We start from the raw sequence: 25,109 nt of genomic DNA, 5'->3' as shown, positions 1-25,109 counted from the left end.
GGGCTGTAAATCGGTGCTGCCGCATTGCGAGGCAGGCTGATGTTACCTAGAGAACTTGAAGATGCAACACCCCGTGGCCTAGATCCACGACTGGAGAAACTCGCCTCTATGCCCCGGAGACACACGTGAAACTGCGCCCAGCGGCGCCCTGGGGGCGGCGGAGCGGAGATGAGCAGGTGCAGCGCAGTGTGGGGGCGGAGCACAGCGGGAGGTGAGGCAGCGCACGCGTCAGCAGGGTGATCACCTGCTTGGTGACCAGAGGGCAGCGGGCCGTGGGGAGCCATCTAACGAGCCTCTGACCCCGCGTTCATGACTCACCTGCGACTCGGCGCTGGGGCTAGTGCTGGGGGAGGAGCGTGGGGTGGGGGCGGCTGTGGCGGGGGCTTCGTGGGCGTCGTTTCTGAAGCCGGATGTGGGGGAACGGGTGAGGGCGAAGTGTGATTTGCTCATTTACTATGGACTCACTTGCTTTTCTCTTTAGGGCTCCGTTCCCCTTTCTGGGACTGTTAGGTGCTTCCTGGTGGTGAACGCACCACACCCTGCGCCTTTCCTGCCAGTTGGGATGTCCCTAGTGGGGCTCAGGAGCAAGTTCAGTTCAGCTGCTGAGAAGTGACGGAGTCGGACGCACGTGACGTGCACCCACTGGTGGTGACATTGCAGGCGTCCTGCGATGTGGCACGGGGCTGCCTTCCCGGGGTCTGAGCCGCTCAGCTGTGTTTGCATCTCTGCCTCGGAGCGTGGGACCGAGCTGCTGGCCCACAGGGGCTTGCAAGACCACCCACCCCAGGGAGCTCCGCTGCCGGCTGGGAGCCAGTCTTTGTGTGCCCAGGGTGGGCCGCCCCCCTCCGTCACGCCCTTCCTGTGACGACACTTGATGGTGCATCTGAGGCATGGGCTGCTGGGTGCAAAGGGACACCTTGGCTCGCGTCACCGCATCTGCAGCCGAGGACTACTGGCCTGTCCCCAGGTGTCCCCAGGCTCTTTGCAGGTAGCTGCTGCCCAGGGCTGAGGGGACTTGCAGGTGCAGATGGAATGTGCTGGAACACTGCATTCCCGGGGTCTTTCATAGGCAGCAGGTGCAGGGAGGAAGGGCTGGCCCCTCGTGAGGTGCCTCGGACCCCTGTCCGGCAACCTGCACAGAGCACAAAGCGCGCTCGCAGCAACGTCCGTGATCACCTTGCCGGGCTCTGCATCGCAGCGAGAGTGCCGGCACTAATTACAGCACAGATTGCACCGGGACCGCGGGGGGCTGCTCCGTGCCAATCCAGATTAAGCAATTAACCTTCATGTCACTGCAATTATTAAGCTACTTTAGCAAAATGCACTAATTTCCCCACAGGATGTTGAACTGAAATCAACTTCGACTCTCTTTAAGATGCCAAAATAGGAAACGTTAATGGAAAATTAGTTCGGATTTTTCATAACTCTCCCGGGCCTGGGGCTCCCTTCACTCCTGGGCCGTGGGCATGTTTCCGATGCACGAGCGGGTGAGAACTGACAGGCACCACGGCCCGGAGCCGATGCCCACCTGTGCTGGGCAGGGGCACCCATCGGGCTCGGGCCCCAGGGCCTGGGGAGGAGGCGCTTTCCCGGTCACCTGCCGGGTTTCCGGATGAAGTCCCCGCAGAAGGGCCTGGTGTGGGTTCTGAGTGTCTCCACGGACTGTGCAGCCACACGCTCATGGGGACAGAGGCCCTGAGGCCTGGCGTGGGCTCCGCAGGCTCCCAGCTCCCTGCAGCTCCGGGTTCCTCCATCCTCTCCCACAGGGCAGAGAGCAGGTGGGCACTGCCGGGGTCAGATGCCAGCGACGGCGTTTCTCCGGAGCAGCTCCTCCCCCAGGCGCTGCCCTGTAAAGCTGGGCTCTCATTTCCTCTGCTCTCGTGGAATATTCCAGCCCCCAGCAGCTGTCTCCCCTCAATTCACTCTGTACAGCTCTGACAGTGTTTAATTTTACTTGAGAGTCGGTCTCGGAAACGAGCAAGGGTGAAGCAGCGTCCCGGCCACTGCGTTCTGGGGAACAGCCCCCGGCCAGGAGCCCCCCTCTATTAGTTTGCCAGAGGAGGCCGGGAGCAGACCCCAAGTCCTCACTCTTTGCCTCGTAAATGATCAGCTGAACCGTCTGTCCCGCCGACCAGTCGGAGCCAAATGCTTGTTGATCAGAATGGTGAAGCTGCGTTCCTTCCCCGGGACCCCGAGATTTCAGTGCCTCCCGGAAAAGCAGCTGCGTCAGCCCCAAAGCTTCTCAGATCCGCTCTCTGCTGACGGCGCCCTCTCGTCCCAGCTGCTGCAGGGGTCGCCGCTCTGTGTCAGACGCCCTCCGTGCCCGGCGCGGGGCCTCTCCCTCTGTGGCAACAACCCTCCTGGTAAAGTCACCGCCAACTGCAGGTTTGTTTTCCTTCGACAGGTGCATGATGAGACCCACCTTTGAGTTCCGGAAGGGGCTGTTTTCCTTTACCTGCACAAAGGATTTTGAAATGTTTGTGTTCTGGTCCCTTCCCACCTTGAGTCAATTCTGAGAAAACAATCAGCTTCTTCTGAAGCCAAGAGGGTGGTTTTTAAAGAAACCTTTTGGATGCAACTTTCAGTTGCATCAGTGCAATTCCCATGCAGTTTCAAGAGAAGTCCCCTCCCGGGCTACTGCGGCAGCCTGGACCCCACACCGGACCCTGAGGAGGTCTTGGCCCTGCCGTCTCTTGTCCCACCTCTGTGTTCTGGAAGCTTCTACGGCTTTCCACTGTGCCAGAGTACAACTGCCTCTCTCTGGCTTTTGGAACCTCCCTTGGCTGTCTCCACACAGGTTGTGAGTCTCTTCTCCCACCTCCTTCCCTCTTGACGCACCCCCGCAGCAGCCAGCACCGTCTTGGGCCACCGAGTCCACTCCCCTAAAGCGCCGTCCCGTAACCGATGGACAGGGAAATGCCTGTGAGCTGTGCTGTTGGCCGATGTGCCCCTAAAGCAAGTGTATGGCCCGCGATGCACGTCAGGGTCTGCGCGGCGCTGCTTCCTGCCTCGGGACCGGGTGAGCCAGAACGACCCTCGGCTCTTCCCTCCAGGGGCTCGGAGCCGCCCCCAGTGTGGTGACCCCGAGGCCCTGAGGTGCCGCAGGTGGCCACAAGGCGCTTTCCTTTGGTGGCTTTCTGCTTCGGCTCCCCCGGGGCTAGTGCCGCTTCTAGGAAATGCCACCGTGGGTGCCCACGCATCTCCCCTTCTGCCTGCTCCGCAGCATGTCACATTCATCTCGGCACCCAGTAGTCACAAGCCTGGGGACCCTGGAGGTCAGGCTGCCCCTGAAGTCTCCTGGGCTGGTGGGTGAGGGGCTGGCAGCCAGGATGCTCAGGTCTCCCCCAGAGGGATGGGGTTGGGGACCCTCCCTCAGACTCGGGCTGCTGCAGGGGTGCAGAGGGGCTTCACGGCTGGGGACGTGCCCTGCTCTGGGCTGGACCCTGCCATCTGCTTGAACCAACAGCCCTGACAGACCCCCAGGGCCTCCAGACTACAAGGTGCCCCAGAGAGATGGAATGTCCCAGGGAGACAATGTTCCAGGGGAGATGGAGTGCCCCAGGGGAGAGGGGTGCCTGAAGGCAGACAGGGTGCCCCAGGGATGATAAGCTGTCCCTAGGGACATGGGATACCCCAGGAGAGACAAAGTGCCCCCGTAGAGATGGGGTGCCCCTAGGAGATGGGGTGCATTCTTGTTTCTCAGTTTCCCCAGATTCAGCCTCTTAGACTGGAGATTGCAGGAGCTCGAGGTTTGCAGAAGAACAGGTTCCTGGTGGATGGGGCCGGCCTGGGGCAGGGCAGAGCTGAGCTGCGCGTGCTGGGCCACGGCGAGGTCAGAGCCTCCTGGGCAGGCCTTCTGGGGGTCTGCAGATGTCTCCCTCACTTCCTCTCCTGGACTCATGATTCCATCCAAGGGCACTGTCCCAGCTCCAGCACTTCCTGAGCACAATCCTTGGGTAAACCGAGGCAGGCTGCAGCCCAGGTGTGAGCTCAGCCCTCACTGGGGCACCTCCAAGCTCTTGGCTACAGTAACCTTCTGTCTCCACCTGGGCAGGGCAAGACTGTCTGTGCCTTTACATCCACCACCTGCCCCTAAGGTAAAAAACAAAACAAACAAACAAAAAAAACATGAAATAAGAGGTTTCCATTAATTTTAATGGGAAAAAGCATGATGCATTTCGCTTCAACCCAAAGCATCAAAGCAACTTTCATAGATAAAAAATATACTCGTTGAACAACCAAACCAAGTTTATCTTTCTCATAGACAGTGATGCAAAGTGAATAAATGCCGTTTGTGTGTGAGACGTGACGGGACGGAGCTTCAGCTCCAGGAAAGAGGCTCGGAGGCTCGGCCATGACTTGTGTGTGCTGGGCTTTTCCAGCACTTCGTTAACCCTCAGGGGCTCTTGGTCATCCTGATTTAAACTGCATTAGAAATGAAACGAGAGCTCAGACAGAGGAGGCTCTGAGAGACACGGCTCCCGCCGCTTCACCAGCTCCTGCGGGCTGCCGGCCTCGGCCCAGGGTCATCCGAGCACGTCGCGGACTTGGCGTGAGTCCCTCGTGGTGCTGCCCGCGTGGACGCGTCACTGAGAACACTGGGGAGGTGGCTGCTAAAACCCCTGTCAGAGCATTAACTTAGCGAGCTTTGGTGGGAAACGGTCATTGTATGGAAGTGTTGTCCGGACCGTGACGGGGCTCCGCGGGAGCTCGGGGCCCGGGGGGTGTCGGCTCGCCCGCTCGGGGCGTCAGGGAGCAGCTGTGGGGGTCGGAGCCCTGTGTCTCCGGGGAACGCCGGGCTCCAGTGCCTGTGCCTGGTGTGACCAAAAACCCTCTTCACAGGTCAGGAGCTGGGGTGCTTCCCCACCCATTCCGGCCCCGACGGCAGGGGCGCCTGGGCTGACGCGACGTGGCTGCAGCTCGGGGACGCTCTCCTGAGTCAGCCCAATGGAGTCTCCAGGGGCCGCCGGCCGGGGTGCTGGGGCGTGTGGGGACGGGCAGCGGCCAGCTCCGGGGACAGGGTCCTCCTGGGGAGTGGTGGCCGGGCGAGTGGGCAGCAGGGGCTGGAGGGAAGCAGGGGGCCCTGTTTCTTCAGGGGAGCACGTGTGGGGTACAGAGTTCTGGACGGGAGAGGAGGGCTGGGGCTGGCCCCGCAGGGCCTTGGCTGTTGGCCATGGAGGTGGACTTTGTCCTGCAGGAGATGAGACGGGTAATGCAGGCAGGGCCAGGCCTCAGGCAGAGCGACCCCTCTGGCTTTGCAGTTGGGGGGTGGATTCCTTGAGATGGGGCTGGGGGGCTGTGGGACCTAGAGGGTCCCGGAGGTGGGAGGCCTGGGGGGAGGCTGCATCGCTTGGGGACTGCTGACCGGGAGGGGTGGCAAGGCGGGCAGGGGCTTCGTGAAGACCTTTCCCCTGCATTGCTGGGAGTGCAGGCAATCTGCCTCAGTTTCCCCCTCTGGATGAGAGAGGATCAGGCCTATCCCAGGGTGGAAAGGCCTTGATGGCTGAGCCTGGCAGATACGCAGCCTGTAATCAATTAGTCTTTGTCTAGTTCACGCATCAGGTCAACCCTGTTTCCTTTGCCAACTTTAACCCTTATTCACATGCCAAAGGGGTCTTGGCATTCTACAGTAAATGGTATTTTAATTACATCTGACCAACTGCACTGAGGAGCCTGCTCCGAGCAGTCCTGGGACCCAGGAGATTTAAGGATGAAGGTGTGTACACCATCACCAGCCCTGAGCTCAGGGCCTGGGCACACGGTCATCGGGCACGCAGTGGCTGGGTAAATAGTCCTCAGGCACACAGTGGCCGGGCACGCCATCACTGGGCATGTGATCACCAGTCACGCCGTCACAGGGTACACGGTTGTCGGGCATGCGCTGCTCCTGGTGGGCACGGCTGACTCGGCGCCTCAGCTGGAGCAGACCCCAGGCAGCTGCCTTGGACTTCGCTTGGTACCGCGACCCCGGCTCCCCCTGCCCGAGGGTTTCTCCGGCCACCCCCCACACGCCATCAGGCAGGCTGACAGCCCTGGTCGGTGGACGCGCCCTGTGGGCTGGAGCTGGAGGTGTTCGGGCCGGATGGTGCCCGGCTCCGGGGCCTGCGGAAATCTCTCCCTGCTCTTGCAGGGGAAGGGAAGGAGACGCTTTTCGTTGTGCATCGTGAACTGTGTGTTTCCAGGTTGGGATAAACCCCCAGAACTCCACGCCCCTCCCCAGAACAGTCCCTGGTGTGTTTACAGATGTTCTTTGCGTGGCAGCTCTTTTGAAAAGAGTACGTGTTCGTGGAAATGCTTTCCTTGGCCAAAAAAATGGATTCCATAGAACGGCAATACTTTTTCTGTTTAGTTCTTTAATTATAGCAAGGCTGAGTGTCTTCATTTTTTTTCTGTATTTCTTTACTTTGTTACCTATTCATATTCTTTTCCCATTTTCACTGGGAGTAACATTATTATTAGGCTTTCAAAATTAACATCTTAAAATTACTTCCATCCAACAAGATCTATTAAGGAAAATAAGAGAAATTGCAGAAAATTAGTGCCTGCTTTCAGCTGTAATTGGTGGAGTTTGGCTTCCAGTGACTTGTGCCACCAGGACGTTCTGTTTCCACGCGGATGTCAGGAGGTCCCAGCAGGGGTCACAGACGCGTCACTCACGGCTCATTGACAACGGCGCCGTGCAGGGCAGAGACTCAGCAGGCTGGACCACGGTGGGTGGCAGAACTGCTTTTGGCTGACACTTTGTTGGAAAGGAAACTTTTCCTGAGCTTTCCTTTCAGTGGAGCTCCTCCACGCCTCCCCCAAAGGGGAGTGGGGTCACCACCCCTGGCTCAGGGCTGGCTGCGACTTAGCGTCACCCCTCGGAGCTGGGCACCTCCGCACCCAACATTGGACTCTGTTGTCTGGGAGGGTGGGGGAGCGGTGGCTGGTGGGGAGCAGAGACCCCTGCCGTGAGTAAAAGGCTGTGAACTACTTCTCCATCACCCAGAGGGAGCCGCCCCGACAGGATCTCCTGGATGGTCTGGTGGTCAAGACAAACCTGCCCGAGCTGCACCCCAGGACTGCTCCCCACTGTGAGGGGCCCTTGTTGCTCTCCGGCTGGCCCAAGCAGCTCCCCCAGACCTGTGATGGCACAGACTGAGGGTGGAGGCCCTGAGCCCCGGGCTTCTGTCCTGGCCCTGGGGAGCCCCCAGGACTTGGTGCATCTCCCCAGCTCGGCCCCAGCAGCTGGACCCCTGCCCTCCACATCCACAGCCCCCAGCTTATTGCCCGTCCCCGCCGGGCTTCCTGTCCACTGGCGGGAGACTCTTCTTCTCGTCAGGGTTCAGTGATGTAAAGATTTCAACATGCGGTCACGAAGAATAGGAATTCGTGTGTCAGCCTTTTGGACAAGGATTGGGGAGAAATCCGTTTAATTAGGGGAGAGGTGGAGGCACTGGGGAACCCCCTTTCCAGAACTGCAGAGTGGGATCTGGGGTCTAGGATGGGCAACTGTCCAGGGGGTCTGATGGGCGCGAGGAAGGCCGCCGGGACAGGTGCGTGGCCAGGGGCTGGCGTGTCGTCGGTGTTTGGGCTGGTCCCCGCCCCTGCCCCTGCCCCTGCCCCCGCCCCCGCCCCCGCCCCTGCCCCCGCCCCCGCCCCCGCCCCTGCCCCCGCCCCCTGGTTGCCTGCACATGGCAGCAAGTCTCTGGGGAGGTGTCCCCGGCCCCCAGCCCACCCATCACTCCCCATTGGCCTGTCCGGCTGGGCCCAGGCTTGGCCCCCGAGCTGCTGTCTCGAGCTACTTAAAACCTTGGCTTCAGAGGGGCACCTGCGGTGGACTTCCCATGTTTCGTTTGTGTTCTGTAAACTGTCTGGAGCCCCAACGTGGGCCTCGGAGCCGTAGGTCTGTGGGGTGTGGGGCACAGGCCAGCAGAATCAGCCTCTGCAGGCTCCGTCCTCTCCCCTTCTCCCAGGCTGGGTCCTGCTCCGCTCTTCCTGCCCTCCTGTCCCCCAGGATGAGCCCTGCAGGGTGGGACGGCTGCCTCCAGGCCCTGGGGCTCCCAGTCCCCCACTCTCTGCACAGCGGTGGCAGCTGCTCACAGCTCACCTCCTGCTTCACGGCTCCCAGGAGGGCCCGGGTCTTCCTCATCATTCCCAGCCCAGCGGCAGGTGCCCGTCCTCACCCACCTAAAGCTCCCTCCCTGTCTTCGCCATCCCAGCAGCCCATCGGTTGTCTCTGGCACTTGTCCTCATTGGAAATTACCCCTGACTGTGCTCACTTGCCTGTCACCCCTCTTTTCCTATGAAATCGGGGTCCTTCCCTTTCTGTCTGTGGATACTCCTGCGATGAACACTGGTGTGCAGATCTCTGCCCGAGTCCCTGCTTTCAGTCCTTCGGGGGCACATTCCTAGGAGTGGAGCTGCCGGGTCCTTTGGTAGTTTTGTTTCACTTGTTGAGCCACGGTGGCTGCACGGCCTTCCGTTCCCACCACAGTGGACAAGGGCTCCAATTTCTCCGCACCCTCGCCAACACTTCCTTCCATGTGTTTTGTTTGATCCTAGCGTCCTAGGGCACGACGTGGCATCTGAATGTGGTTCTGATCTGCATTTCCCTAATGGCTGATGCTGTGGAGCAAGTTTTCTTGTGCTTATTGGTCATGATATTTGATATATATGTTTGATACATAGAGTGTATGTTGTAATACATATAGAACTTAGAATATTTCAATGTATGGAATATATATTCAGAGTATAATGTTTATTCAAGTCCTTTGCCCATTAATGGTGCACATCCACTGTCTTCTCCTGTGTTTCACAGTGAGACCGAGATGCAGACACAGCACAGATTACTCGGAGGAAACCGGGCTCAGGGGACGGGAGCACCTTGCTCAGCTCCCTGGTGGCCACGTCGGGTGAGCTGTGGAGCCGAGGGTGTGCCAGGCTGTGACTCCCAGGGGCCGCTGCTCCCACTCACCTCCGCAGACCTTGTCGAGCAGGGTGGAGCCCTGAGCGGGCTGGCCCCTGTCTCCACACCTTTCCTCCCACCCTCGCCTTCCCAAAGACGCCACCCAGCTTTGGTGAAGCAGCCGGGCACCCTGAACCTTGCTCAGGAAAGGATGGGGCATGCTCCAAGTGTTGCGCTTTCAGCAGTCAACAGGTGGTCCTGGCACACCTCCACGTGCAGGTGAGGGTGCAGACAGGTGAGGCTGCGGAGCTGCCGTTGTTAAGTAAAATCCCACTGAGCCTGTGCCCTGGAGACAGGTCTGCAACATCCAGCCAGTGCCACTGGGGAAGAACCCCAGAGAAGGGCAAAGGTCAGAAGAGCTGAGAGTCACTCTGTTCAAAGAGCTCACGGGCATTGGGAATCTCTTCTGGGCTCTGAGAGTTCTTGGTCCTTTGCGGTTATCGTCCACTGCAATGTCGATGAGGTCTTGGAGCAGCTCAGGACCACTCTGATGGGCGCCAGGTGGAAGCAGGCCAGGGGCTTCTGATGTGGAGGGCTGCGGACCCCAGCTCGCCTGACGGTTCGGGGCTCTGCGGAGGAGGGCACCTGGGCTTGCTCTGTGGGTCATGGACTGTGCTTCTGTCCTGGCAAAGGGCAATGGGGGCCATCTGAGATTAACCAGGGGGGCAGGGAGCTGCAGGAAATAGGGAAGTGTTGGGGCAGCCCATGCGGGTTCGTGGCTGGAGCTCGCAGAAGTGGACAAGTGTGTGTGGAGCAGGGGTGTCCGGACGTGGAGGCCGGATGTGACCAGCCGGAAGGGACGTGAGGAGACGGCTCATGAGCTTGCAGCCCTGCTCCAGCAGTGAGGTCTTCCCATCTTCATTGCTAGTCTCTGTTCCTGGCTACCAGACAAGAATCAGGTGCGGTGTGAGTTTACTTGTTGGCGTCCACAGTTTGTCGTTCCTTGAGATTCCCATGCACATGTGGGTAGATTTAGACGTGTGGGCCGGGAGCTCCACAGACCAGCCCGATCTAGAGACAAGCACGTGAGTCCTTTCTGACCTGAACATCACGAGGCCCAAAGAAGGAAAGGGAGTGTGTACAGGACACTGAAGATTAAGAACATAAAAAGTGCTAAATTAGTAAGGAGGGATTTTCTTCCTTCAAATTGTTTACCATCTGTTGGGAAAGGCTCAACTTAAAAAGCTGAGCCATGAAGAAGCACGGAGTCAGACCAGGATGCACCTGAGGGCCGAGGGAGCCAGGAAAGGCTTCATGGAGGTGACACCTGGCTGAGGCCTGGGAGTTCAGGTGGATTTAGGCAGAGAGAGCCAAGAGGAGAGCCGCCGTTCCCAGCTGCAGCTACACCTGCTGCAGCTACACCTGCTGTGTTTGCAGAATAATGGGTGGGGCACTGAGCTGGGAGCAGAGGACAGCATCAGGGGAAATGGAAGATAAATCTGGAGATTTAAATTGGAGAAGGTCACACTGCCTGTGATAAGAAAGTTTGGACATTAGTCCTCCCAATCAAGGTGGTGGAGTGAGATGTCTCAGGGCTCTGTCCTCCCACAGAAACTTTGAACAACCAGCAAGAATTGGCAGAAACATCTTTTTCAAAGCTCCAGAAGACAATGAAAGGACTGTAGTAATGGGAAAGTGCTGGATCAAGAAAAGGCCACTTAAAAGTGGTAGGATCTTGTGGCGCTGGCTGCCCCCCACCTCCCCTCAGCACGGCCCCAGCCCACGCTCCAGTGCAGACCCAGGTCCTGGTTCCAGAGGGACAGAGTGACCCTCCTGCACGTGCTGGGAGCAGGTGTGCCTGGTGCCATCTGTCTGGTGGCTCCTGAGGGCACATGCTCTCCTCCAGAGCCCATCCATACGATGAGTTTAGAGAACAGCTCCAGGCCAATGCGCAGGGACCTCCCTCATCCTCTCGGCTCTGGCACCTTGTCTGGGACTTTCCCCATTTACAAGGACCCCAATGTCCCTTTTTCCCAGGAATCAGTTTCCTCAGGGTCTCGGACACCACACCTTGTGGGGTTTCTGTTCCTGGTGGAAGGAAAGTTCCGGTGATGGATGGTGGTGGAGGTACAGCTACATTGTGAATGTGATTAATCCCACTGGAGCGTTATGTTGGGAGGGGTTGGGATGGGAAGACTTGTTATATATATGTATCCACAATTGGAAAAGAAAAAACAGTAAACCAAAACACTAATGACAATTAAATGCAATACACAATACTGGATGGGATGTAAGAATGGAGGATAAAAGGCTCAAGAGGACATTATTGGGACATGAAAAAAATTGGGATGTAGGATGTAAGCTTTATATCAATGTTAAATTTCTTGATATTAAGTGATTAAGTAAAAACTGCAGTTGAGATTACATAAGTTAATATCCTTGTTTGTAGGAAATGCATGTGGAATTACGCGTTCAAGGAATGTGATGTGTGCAACTTGTCCTCAAATGTTAAGAAAATAGGTAAATATAAATGTGGATGGATAGATAGATGGGTGGGTGGATGGATGGATGGATAGTTAGCTGGCTGGCTGGCTGGCTGGATGGATAGACAGATGACAGAGAATGATACAGCAAAGGGGGCTAAATGTTAAAATTGGTGGATCTGGGTATCTGGGGTGGGTGGGAGAATGTTAGAGTTCTCTGTATGGGGTTTGTATTATTTTTGCAACTGTCCTGTAAGTTTGAAAACATTTAAAAACAAAACATACAAAACATTTTAAAAAAAGTTTTGAGATTAAATTATGTACGATGAGAAGCCGTTGAAGCTTCTTCCTTGGTTGTGTTTTGGTCTGAGCACTGGCTGGGAGGATGGCACTGGGGCGCGTCTGGTCGTGAATTGCCCGGGAGAGGAGCTGGGGGGCCGGAGCCAGCCAGGCAGCTGTGAGGCCCATGAGGGACGCAGTCCTGAGTCTCAGCAGAGCAAACACTGTCCGAACGGGGGGAAGGACTCATTTGAGGAACATCGTGGAGCCTAAATCAGTAAGGCTTGGTGAGCAGCATATCCATGGTTTCCAACTTTTTAAAAAAATTTACAATGGAACCTCTTCATTAAAGAAAATACTGCTTGTGAGCCCAGTGTGAAAAGACAAGGGCAGAGCTGATTTGACTGATTTTGCTGGGGGGTCCAGAGTTCTGCTCCTTTGGTCTCCACCCTCACCCACCTTCCGTAACCAGGTGTTGAGCTCCGTGTATGCACCTGGACCTTCCAGACACTGGGGACACAACAGAGAACATGACAGCAGAGGACCTGCCCCCCGGGTGTTGTGTTCTAGGAGGGGAGATGGGCAACAAGAATAAATGCATAACCTAACAGGTGCTGATAGAGCAAGGTAAGGGCATAAGTTGTGACAAACTTTTGGTTTTAGACAGGGGTAAAGGAAGGCATCTCTGCCTAGTTGACAAGCAGAGGCCTGAAGGGAGTGAGGGATAAATCCATGTGGATATCTGAGGGAATTCCAAGGGAAATCCCCTGAGATGGGAGTGTCCTGTGCACATCAGGGATCACAGGCTGACCATCAGGCTTGTGAACCCCAAAGGGAAGGATGGTGAGAAACGAGGATGCCAGGGCCAGCTCAGGTAGGGTTTTGTTAATCATGCTGAGGGTTGAAGATTCTTTTATGTGATAAGAAGTTATGAGAGGAATTTCAACAGGGTTATGACTTGATCTGGTTTATATTTTAAAAAGCCACTCTTTGGTCTTCAATAGTCTGAATATGGCATGTCCAGGTAGGACTGTGCGTGTGCATGTGTGTGCATGTGTGGGCACGTGTGTTGCACCTGCTTCTTGTGTGCATGTATGTGCGTATGCGTGCATTTCTATGCTTCTTGTGGTTCTCTGAGATTCTTAGATCTGTGGCAATCCCTGGTCCCTTTCTCCAAAAATACTGCTTCTCTCCATTTCCCTTTCTCTTTTTCCCTCTAGGTCTCCAATTACACATATGTTAGTTGGTTTGATAATATCTCACAGTCCTTTTTTTCCACACTTAGAAATATCTTTGCTTCAGTTTACATAATTTTTATTGACCTGTCTTCAAGTTCACTGGTTCCTTCCTGAGTTGTGTTGAGTCTACTCATAAGACAGTCAAAGGAACTTTTTCTTCATCGCTGAAATTGTGTTTTCGTTTCTACCATTTCCATTTTACTTTCTTATAGTTTCCTTCTCTCTAATGGATTTCCCCACTAGTTTCTGCATGTTTCCCACCTTTCCACTAGATCCTTGAACATATTAACTTAAACACCATGAGTATTTTAAGTTCCTTTTCTGATGGTCATCTCCAAGTCTGGTTCTATTGACTGTGTGGCTCTTGAAAATGGGTTATTCTATTTGCTTTACTGTGTGTCTCATCATTTTTGATTGCATGCTGGGCATCCTGTGCAGGACTGTTAAGACCACAGCTAGTGTTTATGCCTGGAAATGGGCTCACTTTGTCCTCTGTCAGGTCTTTAGTGTTGGGCGTAGAGTCCAGGTACTCAAGAGCATAAGTGGATTTTGGATTGTTGCCTCCAGTGCACACTGGGATTCAAATTCTTGTAGCCTTGGGCTGCACTGGCTTTGTCCTTAGGTGAGGACTGGGGTCCCTGGGCAACTATTTCAGAGTTCCTGCTCTTTAGCTGATTTGCACACATCATCACCAAAGTGGGGGCCTCTCTCTGTGCTTGCCGCTTCCTCCAGAGTAGATGGCCGTCGCCCACTGCTCAGCGTTTGCCAGACTGGTGGACAGCAGGGTGGTTTTCTGTTCCCTTGTCAAGCAGAAGTCTTAGGCATGCCTCTTGGTTCTTGGCCTCAGGGGTAGGACTTTCTAGGGTCTGCCTTCTCCCTGAGGTGGATTTTGTGCAGGGATGTAGCCCCTCCGCTAGTGGTAGGACATGTCTGAATTATTCATATGTGACCTTGAGCCGAGGGCTGCCTCCCCACCAGCTGCGATGGGACCCACCTACGCTCTGGAGGTGAAAACTTTCTCTTCCCTGTTGATGGCTGAAGGCTTTTGCCCCAAATGACAGAAGGTGCAGGCTGGGGATGGAGCTTTTTGCCACGTCACCTGGGGAGGCTCTGTCTGTTCTTGGGCCCTGACCACCTTCTCATGCTCAGCTGGTGCAGGTACAAGCATGAGCAGGTGAGCTCTCCTTGGCCTGGGGCTCCCAGGGCGCCCTACTGCCACTTGGGCCACACCTGGCCACTATGACACACGGAAACTTTTAGCTGATTCCTCCTTACCTGTCGCTATGGTGGCCGCCCCTTCCCGCCAGGTGACAACTTGTACCTGTGCCCCTGGAGGAGCCTGGCTCTTTTCGGATTCTGGGCTACTTGGTTGCCCTGAGAACTCAGTATTCTGGCGGACCCCGAAGCTATGATTCTGTAGTTTCCCTGGCTTTTTGTCATTGCCGTGTTGGGAGTGAGGTTCTTCCAGGTGGCGTATTCTGGGTGGAAGCAGAACTTGCATGTGGTCTTAGTGGGTGAATTCTCCGTCACTTCCGGGTGTGTTAAATCCAAACGTGCGGAATAACCTGGCGGGTCTGTGCAGCCCCTGCTGCCTTTTCTGAGCACCCTCACTACCGGGGTTGGGTTGTCTCACTGAGTTGAAATAAAGAAGAAAGGGAAGTGCTGCCAAGTCTTACCTACAGCCTGAATCACTCCTCTTCTGCTTGGATTTAGGCATCTCTGGAGAAAGGTATAAGCTCTGGAAAGATCAGTGTTGGTATTATGATTAACTTTAAATATACTTTAAAACACATTTCAGTATTTGTTTTAAAACTGTAATACATCTTCCTGAGCTAACCTCATATTGGTGATGGCCAGTGGCGCCGAGGGACTGCGTTGCGCTGTGGAGGCCGAGCGTCTGGTAACTGTGGCGTTGATGTGCACGAGGCTGGTTGGAAGCCCCTCGGGGTGTCCCAGCCGATTTCTGGAGGGGAAGTGGGGGGAAGGCAGATGCAGATGGGCTCGCGTGGGATTGCAGGGGCAGGTGGTGTCTACTATTCTCACCAGTGACAAGCCCCAGGGAGACGTGCACTAACTTCCTTGCAAAAACAAATTAAGAAAAAAGCAAATGAAATAAAAGGGCTCACCAACAAACCTAAGTTTCTTTGCTCTTATTCCATTGCTAGCCCGTTGAAGTCGGAGCCAGGCCCCAATTCTTTTATCCCCCATAACAGGACCTGGCAGATGCTGGGCTACCTGGGGGGCAAGTCTAAGTGCTTCTTGTGCCTTAGGAGGCAACAGCTCTGTGAAGTGGACGCGATGGTTACCTGGGGTTTACTGATTGGTAAACAGACACAGGGCAGCAGGACAACACGCCCGGCTCTCAGGGCCCCCGAGCCTGGGGCTGGACCCAGAGTGGGTGCGGGGACCTGTGCTGCCGGGCCTCTCCACCCACCCGGTGTGGCCCGGGGACTCTGCGTCACCCCCCACAGCAACACTCACCTGGGCATGCTGCCCGCTGGACGTGGGTGGTACAACGCCCTCATTGAGGTTTGAGAACGCATAGCTGCCAAATTGCATTTTTACTTCTGCAAAACCTGCTTAATTTGTCCACATGTTTCCCAAACACCTGGCTCCAGGGTTTAGGGGGCATCTCGGCCATCTGCCTGGTGCCCACGAGTACTCGGTGGGCCCAGCGAGTGTAGGCAGCTGGCAGGTGGCTCTAAAGGACGCGAGCCTGGTGGGTGCTGCCTACGGGCCTGGGCTTGCACCGAAGGGAAAGAAACAGGATTTGGGCAAGATCCTTGTGCTCGTTCTTGCAGGACAGAGAGGCCAGAGAGCCTCTGCCACAGAGCGAGGCCTCTCTTGACACTGAGAGGCCCACGGAGCTGACCCTCCTGCCTCTGCCCGGGGCGGCCGTGGCCACCAGCCGCACCCCACAGGGCCCACCGCACAGCGGGCAGCTCCTCAGGAGGCCACGGACACATGGCAGCGGCCACAACCCTGTGGCGGCCTCACGGGTCAGCCACGCGCCTTCCGGCCTCTCACAGAGGGGATTTTACTGTAACAAATTCCAGCTGCGCCAGGCCATTTGCTCCCCGCGGTAGAGGAACTCGAGAGCACTTTTTGCAATTCCAATTTATTAGCCCGTCATTCCCTGCTTTTGACCTGAGGAGGTTTTTTATTTTTTTATTGAAACTTTAAATAATTTCTTAGTGCTTAAATCAAAGGGGAATGTAGTCCATAAAATTTAAGGGAGACGTGCATCCACTGCCTGGCACTGTTCCCGTTTGCGTCCACACCGGCTCAGCTGCTCCCGGTGGCCTCTGGCAGTTGGGGGGTGGTTTGGTGGCCTGTGAATCCGGGGGCACGATGACTGCTTCCTGCTCACGTCAGCACCCCTGTACGGCGAGGCGAGGCCTGCGCTGGGCACCCCACTGCTGCCTTCCTGGGGTCCCTGACCCCCCAACCCCCACGTTCCTCTGCTGAGATGACCTGAAGACCCGACCTGACCTCATCACCTCCAGGGCATCGGCTTGTTGGGGCAGCATCCTGTGCCCTGCACCCCGGGCCTCAGTGCTGGGGGCGGTGCCAGGCATACAGCCGGTGCCTGATAAGTGTCTGCTGGGTTAGATCAGGGAAAGCAGCGGACAAATGGAGCAACGATCGGTTTCACTCTTCCCACTCCCCACGCCGAAGTGTATTTCAAGCTCAAAACTCAGTTTGGGCCAAGGCCCGTCCGGGCGGATGCAGACGCTGGGAAGGTGTCCCGAGGGCGGCTGCACCGATGTCTGCAGGTGCCGGGTGCTGGACCCCACGCTGGCTGGGCCTCCCTCCTGTCCTTCGTGGCTCTGCCTTCTCCTTGGCTGAAGGCACCAGGAGGTAGGAGTCTGGGGCTGGGGCACGTGAGGAAACCACCACTGTTGGCTGCAGAAGGACCATGGGCCCAGGAAGTCCTGGCTGGAGCGCATGGCTCCCTCCCCAGCCTCGTGCACCCTCCTGCCCCCTGCAAGGCCCAGCCCTGGGCGCCCACAGCCTGGCCGTGCAGAGGCTTCTCCCAGACACGTCTCAGCACAGCCAGTGTTGGGGGCGGCAAGGAGACGGGCTTCCCCACCTGGCCTTGGCCACACAGGGAGCCCCTTGAGGACCAGTGCATCAGCATCTTTCTGTGGGTCGGTTTTCCTGTTTTCCCCACGGGACCATGAGGCCCCTCTCGGAGCACGTAGCACCTGTCCGGCCGCCCAGCCTGAGTTGGAGGGGTCATGGGTGACTCCGACTCATCTTCTCACACAGGTGTCTTTGGGAGGCTGTAAAGGTGTGGGGTCTCCTTGGACGTGTCCCACCTGGGAGGCTCTGCACAGAGAAATGGCCCTAGAAGCCTGGAGTACAGCCCAGGGGCTCGTCTGTCTGGGCTTCGTCCTGCCCCCAGGACTCCTTTGGGGACCCTGCCCAGGGCAGCAGCTGCTGGGGTCCTGCCAGCCAGGGAGCCCACCAGGGCTGAGGTAGTGAGGGAACCGGGGTGCAAGTGCCCCTGGGCCTCCGTAGATGGACACCTGCATGCCGTCTTCTCACTCAGAACGTCTGCTGTGGGTTGGGGGCCCTTCCAGCCCCGTCCTTCCTCTGGTGCGTTTTCTCCTTCCCAACGGGTGGTCTTCCCAGCCACGGACAAGGCACGAGGGAAAGGGGAGGTGGAGCCGCGGCCCCTGCATGCTGCCGCCCCAAGCACCCGGTGCCTCACTCTTAAATTATTTAATTTAAGGGTGCCCACGGGTGGGGCACCCTGGTGGCTGCCCAGTGCTCTGGGGGGGGGGGGGGCTGCTGGCATTAGTCCGCTCCTGTGCTGATGGCTAAGCCACCGGGTGTAGGGGAGGGACCGCGGGTCCCGAGTGTTGAGTGTCGGGAGAGCTGCATGTGGCCAGCGTGGTGAGGGTGGCACCGGGTGGGGGTGAGCCTCTAGGGGAAGTTGCTGGGTTAGAAGGAGCGAGATGGTGGCTCCTTGGCCAGGTCGGGAGCTCGCGTGGAAGCAACTGGTATGCCGCAGAGCCCCATCAATGTTGGTAGTAACTCATGGCCCGCCCCACGGTTTCTTTTGTGCTGTTGTCTTGTGGTGTTTAAATTTTCATGCAGGGATGTCTTGTTTCAGCAACCAAATCATAAAACCCCTTAGAGCAGGACTGTACTTTGCATTTTCCCCTCGATCTCTGACAGAACCTGGCTTGCTCTCTGCTCTCGGGAGGGCTCAGTACATCTGTGGAACGGAATTGAAGAGACGCGGATGGAGAAGCCCTTGGAAGGTTACTGAGACCCCGTGGGAGCTCCGCAGGGGTGTGGCTCTGCACCAGGGTGAGGACGCCTGCAACGGGGTGAGCTGGTTGTCCTGTGGGTGGATCTAAACCTGGGAGACGTGGCTTTCATCCCCCCATCCTACAGGCTCCTGCTTCTCAGCTTTGGCACACTGAGTTGGGGGAGTTGGGTCTTAAGACCACCTCCAGCTTGAAGCCTCTTGGTGTCAGGAGCTCCTGGCTGGGTGGGCAGAGGGACTGGGGAAAACTGGATGCCCCTCATGTCTACAACATTCCTGGAACTCAGCAACTGCTCAGCCAGTGTTTGGTGAATATATAGGTGGGCAGTCAAGGGAATGGGGAGTGTTTTAGATGAGGGAGGAAGCCTGCCAAAGGCAAACTTGATTTTGTTCATAATTTTAGCTTCCATGGGTCCCAGCCTTGAAAGATTGACTCTCAAAAGCTTTTATGATGGATCCTATTAGGTGCCAGATACCTCATTCTCCACCATCATAACCATGCCCTGTGTTTAGGTCAAATCACCTTATGTGAGAAGTTTCTTAGCAAGATCCCCAGTTAGGTGAGCTGCTATTGCTATTATTGTCATGGTGATGATGAAGATGGTGGTGAATAAGGAGATGATGATGAGGGTGATGGAAATCATGGTGATGATGAAAATGGTGATGATGGTGATGGTGATGGTGGTGATGGGCATGATGAAGAAGATGATAGCAATGATGATGATTATGGTGGTGGTGGTGATGGTGATGATGGTGATGATGGTGATGGTGATGGTGGTGATGGGCATGATGAAGAAGATAATAGCAATGATGATGATAATGGTGGTGGTGGTGATGGTGATGATAATCGAGATGGAGATGATGCTGAGGTGATGGTGATGGTGATGATGAAAATGGTGATGTTGTGATGATGGTGAAGATGCTGAAGGTGGTGAAGATGGTGTTGATGGTGATGACAACAATAAGGATGATGACGATGGTGATGATGCCAGTGGTGACAGGAACCTATATTATGGGAACTAGGAAATAGATCTCCTTAAGGAGTCTGTAGACCTGTCTGGGATGCAGAGGGCAGACATAAATGCCTCTCAACACCACCAGCAATTATGGTTTCTCAATATCCACCTTGATGAAATACCTAAGAAAGGTTAAATGCCATTTGTGACCAGACCAAAGTAATTTCAGCTCTCACTGGGTGTGTTAGGATTCTCTAGGGAAACAGAACCAACAGGAGATATCAGTAAATATGAGATTTATAGAAGTGTCTCATGCAACTGAGGGGATGCACAGGTCCAAATTCTGTAGGGCAGGTCATGAGCTGACAACTCCAGTGAAGGTCCTCTATGAACTCCCCAGGAGAGGCTGGCTCAAGAAGTGAAAGTTCTCTCTTCTCCCTTAAAAGTCTTCATCTGATTGGATTAAACCCAACTGATTGGATTCTCTCAATGCGGAAGTCACTCCCTTAGTTGATCAGAGATGTAATCAGCCACAGATGCAATCAGTTAACTAATGATTTAATGAACCAGCCTTCTGGTTTATTAACCAGCCACAAAATGTCCGTGCAGTAACGGTTAGCCAGTGCCTAACCTGGGCACCGTCACCTGGCCAAGTTGGCACGTGAACCGAACCGTCACACTGGGCACTGTGGGGAGCTCTAGCTCCCCTCACTTTGTCCAAGCACAGTCCTTAATGTCTCGCTCCCCCACCATGGACATATCACCCCAAGTCTGGCTTTCCTGGCCTCAGCAATGCCCACCGACACCACCCCTGGGTGCTAATAGCAGGCAGATTTCAGGCTTAGCAATGGGTGAGAGCACCACCCGGCAACAACCCAGCCCCCATTGCTGCACCCTGCTTTCTGAGGGCGTATTTGCTGCAGCTGAAAACATGAGCATTTGCATGTGAACTGGCTTTATGAACATTTAAACATTTATTTAAAGACAAATGGAAATGGCAACATAGAAAATAACTGCTTTTAGACTTTAAAATACCCTCACCATGAGTCTCTGAGAGCATAATTATGCTTGCACACATTTTGTAGCTACTGCCAAGTACAGCTATGAGAAACACTATGTTTTAAGACTTTATAATGTGGCAATAAAATTCTGCTCCCGGCTAAAATGTCACGGATCAAAGTGTCAGCCCAGGAGCTAATAATGTTACAGCCTTTCAATTCATGTCTCCTGCTTTAAGTTATAACTAGAGAATTAATATCAAGATATATATTTTCAGCAACTGCACATCTTTCTGTTCCCAAACTCGCTGATATCTAAATTAAGAAATTTCAAACCATGCTAAGTGTCACTTTCATCCTGATATCTGCATTTCCCTTGCAGACCCCACCCCCTGCTCATGTCTCCTGCCCCTTTAGAAACGCCCCATCCTGCCTCCTCCTCCGATGCCGCTGATACTGTCCTCCATCTGGCTCGCCACGTCCAGCCGAGCTGGCCTTCCTCGCTGACCGCTGCCCCGGGGCCTTCGCCCTGCTGATCGCCTGCTTTCCCCATGGCCGCTGCCTCTCAGGCCACCATCCCCACGAGGCCTCCCCTAAGCTCCAGAAATAGAGCCATCCTCCCCAGCCTTGGGGGGCTGAATGACCCCACCATCCCCAAAATGACATCCTCCCAGGACCTGTGAACCTGCCCTTACTTGGAAAAAGGATCCCTGAAGACGCATTTAAGTTGAGGACCACGGATGAGAGCCTCCTGATTACCAGGGTTCATTGTAAGAAGATGGGGCACCCCATGGTGACGGAGTGGGGACCGGAGAGAGGCAGCCACAAGCTGAGAAGCTCCAAGACAGCTGGAGCCACCAGGAGACAGAAAAGCCAGGCAGGGCCACCCCTGGAGTCCCCGAGGGCACGCAGCCCTCCCCACCCCGACGCCGGACTCCTGCCTCCAGAACTGCGAAGGAATGATGTCGCTGCTTTGGGCCATCAGTTTTCTCATGCTTTGTTGCAGCAGCCCCAGGAAACCACAACCCCTCCTGTCTTGTCAGTCCCTCCCTCACCCAATTTCTCTCTCTAGTGAGGCCAAGTGTGTTTGATTGCTTTTCACTTGGCTTTGAAATCACCTTCCTCATGGAGCTAGGGCCCTGCGTCCCCAGGGATGGAGCCCCTGATGTGGGGTTACCCACGCACATCTGTTCAATGACTGACTGTCGGGGGTGACCGCTTGGCACCATCTCCTCCCGGTGCCCGGCTCCACGAGTTGCCGGCTCAGCGACCGCCACGGCACACACCGTTGGCAGTGAGTGGGCAGGGAGTGAGGGCCCAGAAGCCTTGTTGCTCTAAGTCCAGGATCACCCTCTGGTCACAAGCCCTTTCCAGGCGTCCTTCTCATTGACCCTGAGCGTCCTGGCTGCTCAGCAGGTGTTTCTCACAGGACACTAAAGAGCACGGTCATCTCTGAACTCCTGGGCAGGGCTCAGGCTTATATCCCTTTATTTTACATTTACGGTTTAAACATTATCTTTTCTTAGAATTGTTTGACATTTGCCTTGCTAGGTTTTAATAATCTGTAAACCAATCCTACTTTTAATATTGGTGTTTGCAAACATTTGCTTTATTCCACCTCTTGTCCTATCATGAGATTTCTCCAATGCTTGATATAAAAGTCAATAGAAATATGTCTTTGAGTGTATTCTTCTAAGAAGATTTGTGAGTGGAGTATCTGCTGAACCCTCATAGTCTGTGGATTTCCTTCACAATAGTCCATTGGGAGGGCTAAGAATTTAAAGGCTACAAATACAACCCTCAAAACTCATTAGTTGTAGCTCCATAGTCAAATGACACAGAGAAATTATTTCAGGCCCGTGAGATTTTTCTTTTCTGAGAGTAACATCTTATTTCATTCTTCTCTGTGTGATTACAATATTATTTATATTCTTGGAATAAAAGGAATAAATGATTTACGTCTGGATATTGTCCTCTTTTATTAATTTTACCCAGAACAGAGTAAATCCCTTTAATTGTAGTGTCAGAGAAAACTTTCACTTATGATATCTTTGGTTACAGCCAATGATCCTTTTCTTATTGTGGTTTCTTTGAAATTCTGTTAAGTCATATGTTGGCCACCTGGATCTTCCTAATTTGCACCATGTAGAAGTTCTCCATGTTGAAGAAATGATGCAATACAGAATATTGAATGTGTAGGAGCGAATGAAGAGCAAAATAAAGGGTAAACACATGTATATATAAAAACCTATTTGGCTTCAACAGATGAGTGGATAAATAAAATGTGGTATATACACACGGTGGAATACTACACGGCAGTAAGAAGGAACGATCTCGTGAAACATATGACAACATGGATGAACCTTGAAGACGTAATGCTGAGCGAAATAAGCCAGGCACAAAAAGAGAAATATTATATGCTACCACTAATGTGAACTTTGAAAAATGTAAAACAAATGGTTTATAATGTAGAATGTAGGGGAACTAGTGATAGAGAGCAATTAAGGAAGGGAGAACAATAATCCAAGAAGAACAGATAAGCTATCGTGGGTAAATTTAATGTTCAGGGAATGCCCAGGAATGACTATGGTCTGTTAATTTCTGATGGGTATAGTAGGAACAAGTTCACAGAAATGTTGCTATATTAGGTTACTTTCTTGGGGTAGAGTAAGAACACGTTGGAAGTAAAGTAGTTATCTTAGGTTAGTTGTCTTCTTCTTACTCCCTTGTTATGGTCTCTTTGAAAGGTTCTTTTATTGTATGTTTTTTTTTTATTAAAATTTTTTTTTATTAAATTTTTTTTTTTTTATTTTTCATACAGTTGATTTAGAAAAAAAAAGAGTTTTAAAAAAAAGGAAAAAAATATGCAGAGCCCCCTTGAGGAGCCTGTGGAGAATGCAGGGGTATTCGCCTACCCCACCTCCATGGTTGCTAACATGACCACAGACATAGGGGACTGGTGGTTTGGTGGGTTGAGCCCTCTACCATAAGTTTTACCCTTGGGAAGACGGTTGCAGCAAAGGAGAGTCTAGGCCTCCCTGTGGTTGTGCCTAAGAGCCTCCTCCCGAATGCCTCTTTGTTGCTCAGATGTGGCCCTCTCTCTCTAGCTAAGCCAACTTGAAAGGTGAAATCACTGCCCTCCCCACTACGTGGGATCAGACACCCAGGGCAGTGAATCTCCCTGGCAACATGGAATGTGGCTCCTGGGGAGGAATGTAGACCCGGCATCGTGGGATGGAGAACATCTTCTTGACCAAAAGGGGGATGTGAAAGGAAATGAAATAAACGTCAGTGGCAGAGAGATTCCAAAAGGAGCCGAGAGGTCACTCTGGTGGGCACTCTTATGCACAATATAGACAACCCTTTTTAGGTTCTAATGAATTGGGGTAGCTGGTGGTGGATACCTGGAACTATCAAACTACAACCCAGAACCCATGAATCTCAAAGACAGTTGTATAAAAATGTGGCTTATGAGGGGGGCCAGTGGGATTAGGGGGGGCCATGGGGATCACACTCCCCTTTGTCTAGTTTGTGGATGGATGAGTGGAAAGGTGGGGGAAGGAAACAAACAAACAAACAGACAAGGGCGCCCAGTGTTCTTTTTTACTTTAGTTGCTCTTTTTCACTTTAATTATTATTCTTGTTATTTTTGTGTGTGTGCTAATGAAGGTGCCAGGGATTGATTTTGGTGATGAATGTACAACTATGTAATGGTACTGTGAACAATCGAATGTACGATTTGTTGTGTATGACTGCGTGGTATGTGAATATATCTCAATAAAATTAATTAAAAAAAAAAAGGAAGAACAACAACAACAAAAAAAACCTATTTGGAATTATCATGCACACACACACCCCTCTAACAGAAATGTGGCTATTTAAAGCAAAATGGCTTGTAGGATTTACAATATTTGTTGAGTTAAAAATATATGGCCAAATGAGTACTAATACATGGAAAGGGTAGATGGAATTATAATTTTGTAAGGTTTTTACATTGTTTATGAAGTAGTACAAAGTTATATGAAGGTAGATTCTGATAAGTTAAAGATACATGTTGTAATCTCTAAGACTATGCTATGTAATATGGCTGCCATTAGTCCAAAGGCACATGTTGCTATTTATATTTAAATCAGTTAATATTAAGTGGTATTTAAAACTCCATTCCTCAGTTGCTCTAGTCACATGTCAAATGCTCAATAACCATAAGTGGCTAGTGGCTACTGTATTGAACAGCATAATTATCACAGAAAGATTTATTGGAGAGAATTCTCTAAAGCAACCACTACAAATAATGCAAAGAGGATTAACTAAAATATCAATAGAGGAAATAAAATGGAATATTAAATGTATCAGATTAACCCCAAAAAGACAAGTAGAAAAAAAGAAAAAAGTACAGATAAAACAAATAGAAAACAAATACTAAATGATAGACTTAAACTCAACTGTATCAACAATTACACGAAATGTAAATGAACTAAACATATAAAAGGCAAAGATTGCCAGGTTGGAAAACAAAGCAAGATGACTATATAGTGTTCTCAGGTGATGTACTTTTACACTAAAGACATTGGTAATTGAAGGTAAAGGGATGGCCAAAAACACACACAGCATGAGAAAGCTGAAGCAACTGTATAATACCAGACAAAATAGACCTTAGGACATGGAGTATTGCCAGAGTTAAAGATTAATGTTTCATTAATAATGAATTGGTCAATTAACCAAGAAGACAAAATAGGTATATGCACCTAATAATAGAACTTCAAAATACATGAAGCAAAAATTGACAGAACTAAATGGAGAAATAGACAAATCCACAATCATAGTTGATTTTAACACCCCTCTTTCAGTAATTAATAGACCACGCAGATTAAAAAAAACAGTAAGAATACACAATCAGTTGTTGTTATTCGTGATAGTTATAAAATAGACAAATCCACAATCAGAGTTGAAGATTTTAACACCCCTCTTTCAGTAGTTAATAGACCAT

At 52.9% G+C, this 25,109-nt stretch overlaps 1 long non-coding RNA gene across 2 annotated transcripts; it reads left to right on the top strand.

Annotated features, from left to right (window-relative positions):
- The first annotated feature begins 1,715 nt into the window (after positions 1–1,715).
- Positions 1,716–22,025, top strand: LOC119543230. 2 transcript variants are annotated; one of them, XR_005218540.1, is made up of 3 exons: positions 1,716–2,385; positions 18,075–18,209; positions 20,505–22,025. It is a non-coding gene; the product is annotated as an uncharacterized LOC119543230 (long non-coding RNA). The 2 variants fall into 2 exon arrangements; XR_005218541.1 differs by having other exon boundaries at positions 18,075–18,229.
- Positions 22,026–25,109: the final 3,084 nt, after the last annotated feature.

The sequence above is a fragment of the Choloepus didactylus genome, chromosome 8 (genome assembly GCF_015220235.1).
Source record: "Choloepus didactylus isolate mChoDid1 chromosome 8, mChoDid1.pri, whole genome shotgun sequence".
Taxonomy (NCBI): domain Eukaryota; kingdom Metazoa; phylum Chordata; class Mammalia; order Pilosa; family Megalonychidae; genus Choloepus; species Choloepus didactylus.
Note: the sequence above shows the minus strand (reverse complement) of the source record. Positions and strands in the feature narration are given on the sequence as shown.